Source organism: Theropithecus gelada, chromosome 8 (genome assembly GCF_003255815.1).
Source record: "Theropithecus gelada isolate Dixy chromosome 8, Tgel_1.0, whole genome shotgun sequence".
Lineage (NCBI taxonomy): Eukaryota > Metazoa > Chordata > Mammalia > Primates > Cercopithecidae > Theropithecus > Theropithecus gelada.
The window spans coordinates 58,428,204-58,442,855 of record NC_037676.1 but is presented as its reverse complement, the minus strand read 5'-3'; the positions used below and the strand labels follow the sequence as shown (position 1 = coordinate 58,442,855).

Below are 14,652 nucleotides of genomic sequence, written 5' to 3'. Positions count from 1 at the left end.
TGGGAGGCGGGGGCGGCGGCCGAACAGGCAGGGGGAGGCGACGGTGGGCGCGACGTCGGCGGCGGCGGCGGCGGCGGCGGCGGCGGCAGCTGCAAGTTGGGCTGCAGGGGCAGCGCATACACTACAATGGCTGCTGGAAAGAGGCGTAAGGAAACAATTTCCAGGCCCGCCGCGTCCAGCCCGAAATATGAGAAAAAAATTATTAGAAATTCCGCGGGCGGTGTAGAGGCGGCGGACGGGCCGGAGGGAGGATGTTAAAGCCCCGCGGTGAGTTCTCCGGGGGTCCGGGGCGGCGGCGAGGCGTTTAGCGGGAGAAATATCAGGGTTATTTAAATTATGGGACTAGCCGAGGGGGCAGAGGAGCAGCGGCGGCGGCAGGAGGAGGAAAAGTTTGTGCTACTCTCAGCCCCTGCTCAGGACCCCAGAGAGAAAAATAATAATAAAAAATAAAATAAAATAATTACGCGGGGCTGCGAGGACTCCCGAAGTCGCTTCTGACAGGGCAGGGGGCGATGCGGCTGGGGACCCGAAGGTGAGGTCGGTGGGAAAAAAAAAAAACCCTTTATTCAGGGTCTGGAAAGTTTGAAAAGTTTTCCTCCTCCTCCTCCTCCTCCTCTCTGGTGCTGTGAATATTGTGACAGCGGCAGCGGCAGCAGCGAGAGCGGAAGACATTAGAGACCCGAAAAATAAGGGAAAAATTAATATAAATTCAGTTTTGAGAGTAAACTCTCCGCATTTTCCACCAAAACATCCCGGGGGAAGGTCGCTTCCCAAAGGGCCTGGCGGAAACCCGCAGTCGGCAATATTTGGGGGGCACTTTGAGTGACTTGGGGTAACTTTGCCCCTTTTTCAAAAGAGGTTTTTCTTTTCTGGAGAAATGAATTTGTTTTTGCCCTTTCCTCAGGTGGGCAAGCCGGGGTCGGGGTGCGGGGTCTGCAGGGAGGTGTGAGCCCGGGGTGTGTGGCTGCGAGGGGGGATAGGGGGAGGGGGTGCTAAATGAAAGCAGGAGATCGGCACAGAGCAGGGACAGCTTGTTGTCAGTATCATAAACAACCAAAATGGAGGGAGAACTCAGGCATATAACCAAATAAAAATTTTTAAAAAATCGCAAAAAATCCCTAAAAATCCGGGATGCTCCCCCTTTTCTCGCTAAAGGTAAAAGTATGTACCGCCTTTCCCCTGAAGTCCATTTTGACTTTGCAGGGACCAAGGAGTTAATATTTATTTATTTTTTAAAACTTTCGAAGGGCAAAAGCCTTTTATAACTCAACCGACAATGAGAAAACGTGAAAATCCGATGCAAGAGAAGCAGGGGGAGCGAGGGGGGAGGTGGTAGTGCAGAAACTGCTAAACTTATTGGTAATGTGGACTGATCTGAGATAAGATAAACACTATATTTGCTATTTTATAACTCTCTTTTAATGATCTTTGCGGGGTTTTTTTGGGTGGAAAAAAAAGTGATGCCATTTTCTTAATAGAGTTAATATGTGTGATTGGAAGAATAAACCTTTCCGGCTTTAGATTGCATTTTCGTCGCATTTATGCTTCAGGTTTTGTTAGTGGCTCCCTCCTTTCTTTAAACTGGGCTCTGCAAAGGAGGGATAGAGAGGTGATGGTGCTCAGAGAGGCTGGAGTGCAAGGCTGGAGTACCTTTTGGGGAGGGGTGTGGAGTTGCTTGGTTTCCCCCTTCCTGACACGTTTGCTTCACCTGTTCATCCTTCCTGAAGAATGTTAAGCTGAGGTTTTCTGGTTTTATGTATATAAAAGGATGATGTCTCTTGCATCACATTGATGTTAATGGGAAAGTGCTGCTGATGTTGGTTCCACGTGGGATATGGGACAGAGCAGGGCATTTTAAAGGGACAGCTTCTCTTTTCCTATGGTTTTCATCACCTACACAGAATCACTGTCTGAGGACCAAAAGCAGAGGTGCTAGGAGGGTGTGGTGATGGAAGATCCTTCCCTTTCTGTTACTCCAGTGCACCCACCCATAGGAGTGATGGAGGGACAGGAGGGATAAACAGCCTCAACTGAAGATGAATATGTGTATAGTTTGTATCCAAGCTGTTCTTTTGTGTAACAAGCCCTCCCAGGAACTTTTCATGTTACATTGCTTTGCTTTGGAAGCTGATTTTGGAAGGAATTGTGGAAAAATGGAAATAGTTTAAGGTGTGTGGTGTAATGGTATAGCATTATTGAACAGTTATGAATTCTGTGCAGTGAGATCAAAGAGCTGTGTATGCCCATAATGTGATTTTACAGCCATTTTGTAAAAGCTGTAAAATACCTAATATTCAATTTTGCTTAAGGTACATTGAGGACTTCTGGTTGAAAATTACAGAGTGGTGAAGATTCTTTTAATATTGTAAGCAGTAGGCATTTCTTTAGGGGGAAGGAAGGTACACACACCAACACCATGGAAAAGTTTACACATCCATATTTAAAGTCCATCCTATACATGGGCTGTAACTTTGCGCCTTTGAAATGAAAAGATTTAAAAAATCCTGAGCCCTATGAGTTTTCATCTTCTGCGTTGAATTTATTTGTGTTATTTAACAGAAAGTGTTTACTGACCATAAACTACTATCGGCTCTTAGGTTTTAGATTTCCACGATATTTTCCAAATTTAAAATATGTAAATTGTTAGCTGTACTATAATGGGGATTAAGGTTAATCTTCAGTAGAAATTACTTGTGTTCCATTTTCCACAGGTATATGGAGTTTCTGAAATAAATCCTTATTTCCTCTTGTTTTTATGATTTATAGACATGGATTAAAGTTAGAGCTGAATTTTTAGACTTCTTATATAGAATGTTTTTTCTTGCCATACTGTATAAACAAGTTATTATTTTTGTAGTCCATTATATGTTAACTTGTGTTTACAACTGAGTTCTTCCAACTTTCTGTAAATACCTCCATAACAACATCACATCGGTAACGTGTTTGAGTACATCATCTTGTGGTTTCTGATTTTGGAAGCAATTACAACTTTCTAAGAACTCATTAAAAAATTAATCTCATCACCCACAGTTAAATCAAAATTGATTGGAAAAGGATTAAGCTATCAATAGAGAAGGGAAACTCCTCCCTGCCCAATGATCTTCTGTCCGGAGGTTTCAGAATGCCATTAAGACTTACAAAGCCTTTTCAGTTTATCTTACGTTTTCTTTGTATTTTGGCTCAAGATAGTTACATCGACTATAAGTAGTCAGAATTATGCTGTGCATTTAAAGTAAATGAGACTTAGATCTTGAATAATTGCCACTTTGACAAACCAGATGCTAATATCAATAAATTCAATCTCTATAAAAAAATGAAGGAATTCAAGTTATATTAGATCATCGTATTATTCAGGTTGTTTGGACACTTTGTGATTGGTTTATTGTCAATCTAAATAAAAGTGCTAGTATTATGATTTTTTTTCTTCCTCTCATATAGGGTGGTGTAAAACTTTCTTCATGTTTGTATTTGATGCAACTAGCTACTTGTCTGATTTAGAAAATGCACTCAGAGTGCACAAATCTAAAATCTGTAATCGCTTAGAGAGTCTTATTTAGATGGGGCACAGCACAATGTTTAATTTGAAGTGATTGTACTGAGCTTTTGTGATGCCTTAGAAATACTACCTGTTGAACATCCTTTTCTGAAGCTACTGTTAAATTATACCAACATACAGAAATAATGTAATGATGTTGTGTACTCAAAATCTTTATTTCAGTTGGAATCGGAGAATTCTCATATATTGATAGTCTTATTTGAAATTTATATGCCTAATTTTGCTACTTGAAATCCTACAAAGAATTTAGCTGCTGTAGAAGATTTATAAGTGTGGGCTAATATTGACACATTCTGTATCTGTATATTATTACCAAAATATTTTAGTAAATAGTAAGTAGATATTTATAACAAAATAAATTAGTGAATTTGTTTTATCAGTATAGTTTTAAAATTTGAAGGGTACTATTTGTGTTTTAATAGCATGCACAGGTGGGGGTTATTCCTTCATTTTTAATGTAATCCTGATTGTCAGTATGTACATTTTGGTTTGATATTCTGCAAATTTTCCTTTCTAAGGATTAAATTTGTTGTTTCCTAAATTAAATGTAATGCTCCTGTCTTAAGTGAGATTTGAAAAGCCAGATGACTAAAATATATATCTATAGCTATCTTTGAAGTTTTGTTTCAGTAATCATTTGCCTCTTGAGCTGTGTAGTCCAAATAATTTTATCTAAGAATGTTTTAATATTTTTTCTTTAGAATCCTGTTCTTTGGAAAATTAAGATATATAAAAAATTACCAGTTACACCCATCCCCAAGGAAAAAAAAGTTTTACTGAAGAAATTTACTTACATTGCTTGGAATACATATTCTTTTTGGTGTGTTTGCAAGTGTATAAGAAATAAGTATTAATTTTTTCTCTTTATATTGATAACATCTTAGATTCTTTAATTATTTGAGTAAGGGAAGAGTTTCAAAAGGAGAAAACTGAATCTGTTCAACAAAATCCAAGGTAGTGAATATGATCAAGGTAAAAGGGCTATAAATCATCCCTTGAGCCATTTTTAAATGTCTTAAGAACCTGATAAACACCTTTTCTGAAACATTGAATACTTTGAAAGTATATAAGTCACTTCTGAAAAACAAAGGTAGACCTTTAGTTTTAGCAGGAATTAATATAGGTAGCATATTTAACCAATTAGTAAGTGTTTAGGTAGTCATGGAAAAGTATTTACAAATATGTAAAATATAAGTGCAGGGTAAATCAGGTTGATTAGCTGTAAAGTTAACCTGATTTTAGAATTCATGCATGGGAATTCTTTTATATTTTACCATAAGAATACTTTGGAGGTAACTAATTTTTGCTTTTTGTATTTATTTTATTGCCTAAATGTTTTGAAATGCTCAAACCTGAAATCCACTGTTACTACTTTTCATTTATATTAGGTTAACTTTTATATCTTATTTGCAAATTTCATTGTAAAATATCATTTGAAAAATTAAGATTTTTAGATTGTAAAATTTTATAAAAGTATTGAGCTATTAACATTTGAAGTTATAAGAAATGTATGTGTGTGATAGCCTAGTAGAAATTATTACAGGGACATAATTTGATTTTTACTTTTAAATTGATTAGTCTGCTGCCCAGAGGTTTGCATTATACTCACTGTTTATAGCTATCCCTGCCTCCTCTTTACAGGGTGGTATTGACAAGGATATGGTGGTGTGGAACTTCCAAGGGCACTTGGGTATTTTTGTTGTCTGATTTTGCATATGTATTGGTGTTTGTTGTTAAGAATTTTGCTCTTTAAAAAAAAAATGCTTATCAGAACAGTTAAAAATTTTATAAAACAGAAATATCTTATTTTTTTTAAAAGGTGGTGTGATACTGCATTAAAATTGTTAGTATTTAAAAGTCCCTGGATGTCCTGTAAACAGAGTTACTACAGGATCATGGTATTAAAACTAACCACAGTGTGTGTTGAGAATTTGAGATGACTACCTAAAAAATGTGTGTGCATGTGTAGAATGAATGAACTTATGCAGTATGTCTTAGCTTAATAGGACAAGAAATTTGCTTAAAATATTTCCTTGCATTTAAAAGTGGAATCTTCTTAATCTAAAAACATAGAAAACCTAGCAGTGTGAAGATGTTAGGAAGCAAAAATGTTTTTTTGGTGCCTTTTAAAAATAATAATTTTAAACAATGAAAGTATATAACAATAAGTATGGACTAAAATGTCCAAAATTCATGGTAAAGAATTTGGTAGATAAGAATTTCAGAGAAAAATAACAATTGTGGTAAATTAAAAATTCATCTTATGTGAATAAATAATAACCAACTACAAGGCAAAAGTTATAATTTTGCCTTAAAAATTAGATAATTGGGGAGATCTGCCAAGAATATTTTTAATACCAATTGTTGGTTTTATAATGACCTTTTTAAAATAGATCCCCAAAGCTTTCCTTCCTTATCTTCTTAGATTTGAATTAAACTAAATTAAATTCTAAGAATAATTTGTAGTGGTTATTCAGAATTTTTTTTAAATAAGAAAAATTACTTTCTCCTATTTTTATAAAAGATTTTAAAGATTATTTTAAATGTGTGTCTTCGTGAAGTGTCCTGAGAAAGTTAGAAATTATTTTTAAATCATTTTCTTCATTGTTCATCAGAAAGCTTAAAACTTTAAGTTAATGAAATAAATTTTAAAACCTCAGTCTAAGAATAGTTTGCTTCATGGACTTTTTTAGAGCAATTTAAATAATTTGTTACAGACTTAGTCACATTTAAAAAGCCTTTCACAAGATAATGATAACATTTCACCAACAAAGTTCTTAATTTCTGGTATGTTTTTAGGTCTATACTGCCGATTAAAGGAATTTTTTCTTTCCCATTTATTATTTAGCAATTACTTTTCTGAAAGAGAATCTAAACTTTTGATATTATCTTCTGGGATAGAAGTTGCCTTTAGTATTAGAAAATATTTTGAGAGTGGAGGGGGCATGTTTTCTTAAAAGGCAACAGAATCCTTTACAGATTGTGAAGGATGTGCCATTAGAGAGTCTTGAACTCTTCTGTTTTGAAAATGAGAGCCCTATTTTAGCCTTTCAGTCATTAAATATTTGAATTATTATTGCAGACCAATATTGGAATTGCACATATACATATTGATTATGATTTCCTATCTTTTTGTTTCTGAATGTGATAATATTCTCAGAATAAATACTACATGTAGAGGACTGCCGTATCAATTTTTTAAAAAGTGTATCTCTTTAACCAATGGTTAGACATTAGAGCCCTTTAACTTTAAAATACATTTTTGGAGACTTTTAAACTAGAAATCAATTAGCAAATGAGGAATTTAGCCCCTTTGGCTCAAAGGCAAAATTGGAAAGTGTCATAATCACTTTTATTCCTTTGAAGATACATTAGTAAATATTTATTGAATTCCTCTTGATCATGAGAATTTTAAGAAATTAAACCTGGAAACTTAAGATAGTTCAAGTGTATAGGTTCAAAATAGCACCGGTTGGATTTTAGTCTACCAGATTTTCTCAGTAACTTGATTTTTTCTTGTGTTGTCTTAATGCTGGAATTACATAGAGCTCACATCACTTTTCATCATACCCTAAAAGAGTTATAATGACTAGTTTTCATTTTTATCAACTTTGGGCAATGAAGGAAAAATGCTGTTTTATTATATATGAGCACTTTCCTTTTCTTAAGCTATTTTCTGTATTTCCTAAACATAATTTATTTAAGCACTGCATTCCATTGAAGAGAAATTTGCTCGATTATTCTATGTTATTATACATTTGCAACTTATAGAACAGTTGTCACTTTATATATTTGGATTCTTATGACCTTATAACCTATTATAAACTTAAAAACAAATATTAACATGACCAGCATATCCTATTATAAATAAGCTACACCTCAAACGTGAATTTGTTTTCCTTGCACCTTTAAAATTCTTTCTAAATAAATCTAAGAAAATGTTCTTCATGTGTTTTGCTAATTTGTCATAGACTGAGGTAATTTAATTGTATAAATTTCAATCTAGATTTTTCTCTTCTAATATTGGTAGCATTTTACTTGATATTTACTATTCAATTTCGTAGGATTTTAGCATTAAAATAGAAATAGATGTATAATAAAATAGGTTAATTACACCAAGAGTGGTGGAAGCAGCCCTACCAGTTATCTGGAAGATTTTTTAAATGTTTCAGGGAAGGAAAGTTTCTGTAATGATCAGGCACACCAAACAGGAGTTAGTGACATTTTATGTTTTTATCTTGCTTCATAAAACGTAAGCATTCTCAGGGCTACTGTCATGCAAACAAATAACTGATTTAACTGTGCTCTATGTTAAGCACATCTATCAGGTCTAGCTTTTAATGTAATTTGCTCAGTTTATTTTTAAGAAAAAGGTATCAGACATATTTTTCAGAAATAATTTGTCATATATTATGCTTTGAAAGATGCTGTATTAAAATATATTGTCATATTTGCTTACCCAAATCAAAATGAAAGTAAACTATCAAGTAATAGGCTTAATTAGACATAGAATGAAAGCTTTAAATATTTAACTGAATAACTTGACTTACTGCTGAAATACACATAATTTTAATTGAAATAGTTGTTTTTGTATCTAAATCTACTTTTTATGCCTAGAGGTTTGTAAGCAAAGTACAAAAAATACATATAAAATTCTGTAGAAGTTGCTGAGCAGCTAGCCTTTATCAGTTAATAAAAATATTTTTTTTTCAAATATATGGTCAAAATTACTTAAAGATCATGATATATTCAATTATTTTCATTATTTTTCAAAAAAAAGGAGTGACAAATAGGTCAGCACTTAGTTGAATGTCTATTGTATTTAAATTCTTAATTATCAAACATTTAATACTTTTAATAGTATTTCAATTTTTTAAGTACTGTTACAGATGTTTTTCTTACAAGCCCTTCTTTTGGGAAAGTATAAACAAGTGTCTGTACTTCCTATCTCACAATATTGCTGTTGAGAGATTGCTGATAGACAGTTATTTTAAAACTTTACTTCTATAACTGCTTTTATTTGATATGTTCTCAAGATCATGTTATTCTTAAATTCCTATCTGAGAGCACTTTTAATTATAGCCTGGGTTATCTTTTAAAATATATATCAGAGATACAGTTGCTCTACTTAAACATTGGATCTCATATGGTGCTTGAATTTAATTATTCTTAGTTCACCTTTTATCCGTCAGTGCAGAGAAAGGTAGAGAAAGCAGTTTGTTGTGGGAGAAATGCAATTGATCACATTCAGAGGCTGACTCATAATAGCTTTTGTACAATGCATGATACTCTTCCAGAATTAAAAGAAATTTCTTAATTAAAGCCAAAATATCCGTACATCTAAGTTTGTCCTAATCAGATTTCAGGCACACTTGTGTGCTTCCATTGGCCCTTCCAAGTGTTCTTGCTGTTTGCATGTGTTTGGTTCTCAGTGCTGCCACCCTGTGTATGGCAGTGCCTTACGTAGACTAGTTTTCTGTGCTTTTTAAAATCAAGCAATGACATCCAAAACCACTTCTGGAAAATGAGCATATGTATTAAAATTAATATAAAAGTCATTGTGGTATACTCTGGTTCTGTGTTTAATGCTGTACTAAAATCTAGATTTTTTTTTAAGTTGCACAGTTCAGAAGTGTGGTCTTCAACTGCTAAGTATAAAATTTAGAAAATTTTAAAGATAAGTAACTTTATATATTTCATCCATCATTTCACTGAAATAAAGTAGAATTAGATTAGTATTTTAAATCTAGCTTGAAATTGATCAAATAAGAAAGCAGAGGTTCTGATCCTTTAAAGATGAGATGTTAGAAGATTTTTTTATTTCAGCCAAGTTTTAGTTAAAAATTTTTCCTAGTAAAAACAAAACAAAGTGAGCACAAAACCTGTTTATGTTTAAAAGAAAAAGAAACTCGATTTGATTGGTTGAATTATTCCCTGAATCATTAGCAACATGACTTTTAAATTATAACTCCCAAAATATTTTGAGCATTAATGCTATGCTTCAGCCATAAAATACTTTGGCTACCTGTCAGTCTTTGCTTTTACCTATACTATCGCATTTAGTTTTCACAGCAATCTCATGAGATAGGAATTGCAAGGATAATGTGTATGCAAGAAGCAATAATAATTTCAGAAATTGGAATTCTGTTACTTTTTATAAGTAAATCTTTAGAATGGACAGACCTATAGCAGCTAATTATTATATGTTATTTGGGTAGTATAAACCTAAATTATGTCCATATTGAAGTTCATATATTTAAGAAAATGTACATTCTTACAAAAATGAAGATTTCAGGCATAGAGTTGATAGAGTAATTCAAGTTAAAAAGTGCTAAATGTCAGCTTTAAGCTGTACATAAGGAATTGGGGAAATTTATCAACTTATTAAGCTAAAGGAGATTTTTGTAAAGATATAAGCATAAACTTTGTCTCATAATAAGGATCTTAAATAGGTAGTTTTGTTAATTTTGACCTTAAATTTGTTGCAAAGCTGTCTGATTTCAGAATAATAAATAAACATTTTCCCCAAAATTTTTGAATGGTCTTAGTTCATTAAACAATGTAATTCTGCATGATGACAATTGAAAATACTGCTTAGCTTGGTTAATTTTAGATGTTAGGCTTCCAAGCTAGAAATGCCACTGATGATCTTCCCACCCAGGAGAGTTAAAAGAATTTAATACAGTATATGGTATTGTCCCAATTACTAAAGAATTTCAAGTTTCACATCTCCATTTTGTTATTCATGTAATCTCCATGGGTTTGGGGGATTTGGGGATTTCTCTCTTCCTTTGTGTCTCCCCTATAATAAACACATAAATATTCCTTAAATTTATTTTAAAATAAAAATGTAATTGATACAGGAAATGTGGCTAAATGTTGAATTGGGAGAGAAAGAAAAATTTTTTAAACTTCTCTGCTTTTATGTCTTTGGATGATGAGTTAATATATAAAGAGATCCCAGAGCATTGTATTTTAAAATGCTAAATGAACGGTAGAGACAGTAAAAACTATAGGTGCTCAAGGGAGGAAGAGATGGAACTTGAGATGGGCTTTGAAAAAGGCATGAGTTAGGAATCGGCAGAAAGAAGCAGGGCTGTTCAGGTGAGAGGAATGGGTTCAGCAGAGGTTAGGAGACAGAGAAGACCAGTCTGACTGGAGAGGATGGTTTGCAAGGGGACAGTTCAGGAGCGGCTAGAAAGGTGTGCTGAGATCTGATTGTGAAAAGCCTTTGTTACCAGCCTGAGGAACGTGCACTATGTGCTGTGGAAGGCATTGTAGCTTTTTGAGCAGAGGAGGATGAATTAGGAAAGATAAGTTGATCCAGAGTCCAGAATAAACTGACCCCACGGATGTAAGACTAGAGTTAGAGAAATGTGAACATATTCCGCATTGGAAGTGGGGCCCGCTGCATGCAGAAGTCTCAGGTCTTTACCACTAGGTCCATTCTGCTAGCAGTTAAGACTTCAGCTATTCTGTGAATGGCTCTACCATTTTTTTAGTTCCCCAGTCATGGAACCACCTTTTTCTGCATTCGGTTGGAACTTACATCATAGGTTTAATACTAGTGTTATAGAGATATTAATGAAGTGGACACAGAAGAAGTTAATACCACCTGGAGGAATTAGACTCACAGAGGAGCTGGCTGTAAAGCCGAGAATGGTGGGGGATGGCCAGGGGACCCGGGGAAGGATGCTTAGGCCCAGCATACGCAGCACGCACCCCATTCTCCTGTAGTTGAGTGTCAGGGTGTCAGGGGTGAGCAGAATGATGGTGGAGAAAGCTAGAAAGGGAGACTGGGGCCAGGAGGCATCAGGTCTTGAAGGCCACACAGAAGGGGTTCCATTCCAAGGGGTTTTATTCCATTGAGAGGGCACCCACTGAGGTTCAGAGCTGGGTCTTTCATGATGTAAACCCAGTCTTTTACCTGCGTTCCCATTCTCTCTCCTTTGCTCATTCCTCTCACCAGCGATTCTCAACATCTAATGTTCTCCTATAACCCTCTCACCAGATGTCTAGCTTAGCTCCCAGAGAAGACTGGGACTGGCAGTGCCCTCTTTACCTCTGGATTCCTCTGTAATGGTGCCCAGCCCTCCTGTAGGGGAGGATCGGGGGGTGGCAGAGATGTACTGCCTAGTGCCAGGAAGGGTTGGTCTAGTTGGGGAGGCTGGGCCCCAGGGCTGTATGCCGGGGCTTCTGGAGCCAGCGAGTTACTCCGGCCCCTCGTAGGGCCTTGTATTGTCACTCACCCCTCCCATCTTGGAATTTCCCATCTCTTCCTCTCCACTTGCAAAATAAGCTCAGATCTTCCTGAATCAAAAAAGTAAAATATACCTTTGGCTTCATCATCCCCCTTCCCTAAGTACCTTTCTCCTCATCAGGGCCAGACTTTCTGGAAGAGTGGTCCGTGTGCTGTCTGTTTCTTTCATCTCCCCTTACTCTTTAGCTATCCTGCCCCTTTATTTTGAGTCTGCCTTTGGAGGGAACATCCATCAACAGCCTCCCAGGTACCAAACCTGGTGGCATCATTTCCATTTTATCCCCACTTGGCCTTTCTGCGGGATTCCACATGTTTTGCAAACTCCTGCATCTGTGACTTTTCTGGCTTTGCTGTTCCTTCTCTGGCACCTCCTTTGCACTTTGGTTGGGTGGCACCATTTTTCCACCTGTCCCCCAACCACCAGCATTTTGGCATTCCCCAGGGTTTGCGGCATTCCCCAGTCCATTTCTCTCAGTGTACACTTTTCCTGAGCACCGGTTCCCACTCCTGTGGTACCTTTAGCTTGCAGCTTTGTGCTAATGAAGCCTCAGTCTCTACCTCTCTCTAGGGCCTCCATGTCGCTTTTCTGTTTACACTAACATCTCCACATCTATGTGCAAGACACCTTTCCTTTTATGTGTTAGTCATTCAGCAAAGTTTACAAAGTGCCTGCCACACAGGTCAAGTACCATGTTGGGTACTAAGCCAGGCCCCACCCTCATTGAGCAAAGGACACAGTAGTTAGCAGGGTTCCCTTGGGGTGCAGCAGGCAGCATGAAGGAAGGAAGAAGGAGTTCAAAGGTGAGGAGTCCTGGGGGCCGGGGAAGAGGGACTCTAAGAGACAGCGATCAGGGGACACCTCTTGATAAAAGGCCCTTTGTATAGAGGCCTGAATGATGAGAAGGGGTGGGCCAGGAGTGACCTGGAGGGATGCTCCAGACAGAGGCCCTGAGGTTGTATCGGAGGAGCCCTATGTGCTGGAGGCAGAGGGAGCGAGATAGGGGACTGGGCAGAGAGCCATCTTGCTGGACTGTCTTGTAACCTCTATGGGGACCACTGGCCTGGAGTGCAATAGAACTCTGGAGCAGAGCGGGGGTTGTCCTTTGCAGGGTGGCTGTCACCTCCAGCCTCATCCTCATCTGTGCTGCCCTCTGCACATGGCTATAGGAGGGTGCCCCGTCACCTCTTTCCTCCCCTGCCTCTTTGAGAGCCATGTTGCTGGGGCACCCACAGCCTGCCTGCCTCAGCTATGGTGATCCTTCTGTGCCTGCACAGCCAAGTCCTTCTCACCTGCCCTGGAACACCGCTCCATACCATGCGTGAGTATGCATCTTCCTCTCAGGACTGAGCTGTGGAAGGCAAGGACCGCGTGCTGTCCTCCACCCCGCTTTCTCTGTCTCAGAACCGGCGCGTGGTAAATTCCTGGAGAGGAGTGCTCTGTTTTCAGGGGCAGTCCAGAGGTTTGATTGTGGTGAAGGGAAGTTAGAGGAAGCCCTGAGCAGCAGTTAGAGGCTGTGTGATGCGGGTCGTCCATTCCAGAGGGTGTCCGGGATGACATTGAGTCCCGGGGAGAAGTCAGTAAGAGGAGGCCTGGGATCACTTCTTTGGAGTCACCCAGCCCCTTGTTAACTGTGAAGTGTGGAACAGCAAGGTTGGGGGAGAGGGGGTAGTTAAGCTTGTCTCTGCTGCTCCCTACCCACCCTGTTCCCTGCTCCTTCCATGTCTAAGCCCTGCCCAACAAGTACAGACAGACCCCCTGACCGCCACCAGGCCAGCCCTCACCTGCAGCAAGCCTTGTTACCATGGGGGTGGCAGAGACAACTACACATGCCTCAAAGACAGACAGACACAGACGCATGAGGCAAAAGGATGCACGCCCCTCAGAATACCCAGAGCAAGGGAGACCCACAATCCCAGAAAGAGAAACACACAGGGGCCTAAGCACAGTGGGCGTGGGAGGCTGTATCTGTCTGTGCAGGTATGTGTAAATTATGTTTATATTTCAGGAGAGAACCAGTGGGAGAAAGACAGGCACAGAGAAAGAAGAGAGACACACACCCAGTTCACACCCAGAGAGGGGAAAGAGATGCGCCAGCAACTCTGACTCTGTCTTTCCCTTGCTTGAGGGGAGACCTCAAAGCGCGGAAAGACACTGCATGCCCACCAGGACAGGCTGGGAAGAGACACTGAGGACAGCCGGACTGGGGGAGAGAGTGACACATCCAGAAGGTGGAGGTGGGAGAGACAGATTCCAGGATGGGCGGGAGAAAGAGGTACACTCACGCCAGGATATGAGCAGAGACACACACTCCCACGGTGGAGGGAGACACACAGCTCCAGACACGAGGACAGGACACCAGTCCCGCCAGGATTTGGGGAGAGAGGCACACATGCTCAGACGGGGTAGACACACACAAGCATGCAGAGCTGGCAGAGAGACACAGACACCTGCTCTGCAGCATGGAGAGAAAGACCCCCAGAGTTGGGGGAAGAGACAAATACACTCCAGAGTGGGAGGGCCCCAGAGATCCACAAACATACACAGCCCTGGAGGGGAGAGAGGAGCACACACACACACTAGGGAGGGAGAGGGTGCCTGTGCCCCACTTGGGAACACAAGACCACAGACAGAGCAACTCCAAAGGGAGGCGGCACATGTGTGCACACACATGCACACCCCCATGCATCTGGATGGGGTGAGGGGAGAGACACATGCATAGAGGAGGATGCACACATGTGTACGCATGCCAGGATGCAGGAGGGAGGCCCACACGCTTGCAGAGGAGTTAAGACAGGCCAGGTGAAAGATAGCGCACCAAGGGCAGTGAGAGGAGAT

General features: G+C 38.9%; 1 protein-coding gene across 4 annotated transcripts in view; it reads left to right on the top strand.

Moving 5' to 3' along the window:
- The first annotated feature begins 73 nt into the window (after window positions 1-73).
- Window positions 74-14,652, top strand: part of PLAG1 (PLAG1 zinc finger) — a 49,331-nt gene continuing 34,752 nt past the window's right edge. For 2 of the 4 annotated variants that reach the window (XM_025394379.1, XM_025394378.1), the window contains exon 1: window positions 88-267. The gene's annotated coding sequence lies outside the window, so the exon portion shown is untranslated. Of the gene's footprint in view, window positions 268-14,652 lie in introns of all 4 variants that reach the window. The other 2 variants (XM_025394382.1, XM_025394381.1) reach the window with 2 other exon arrangements.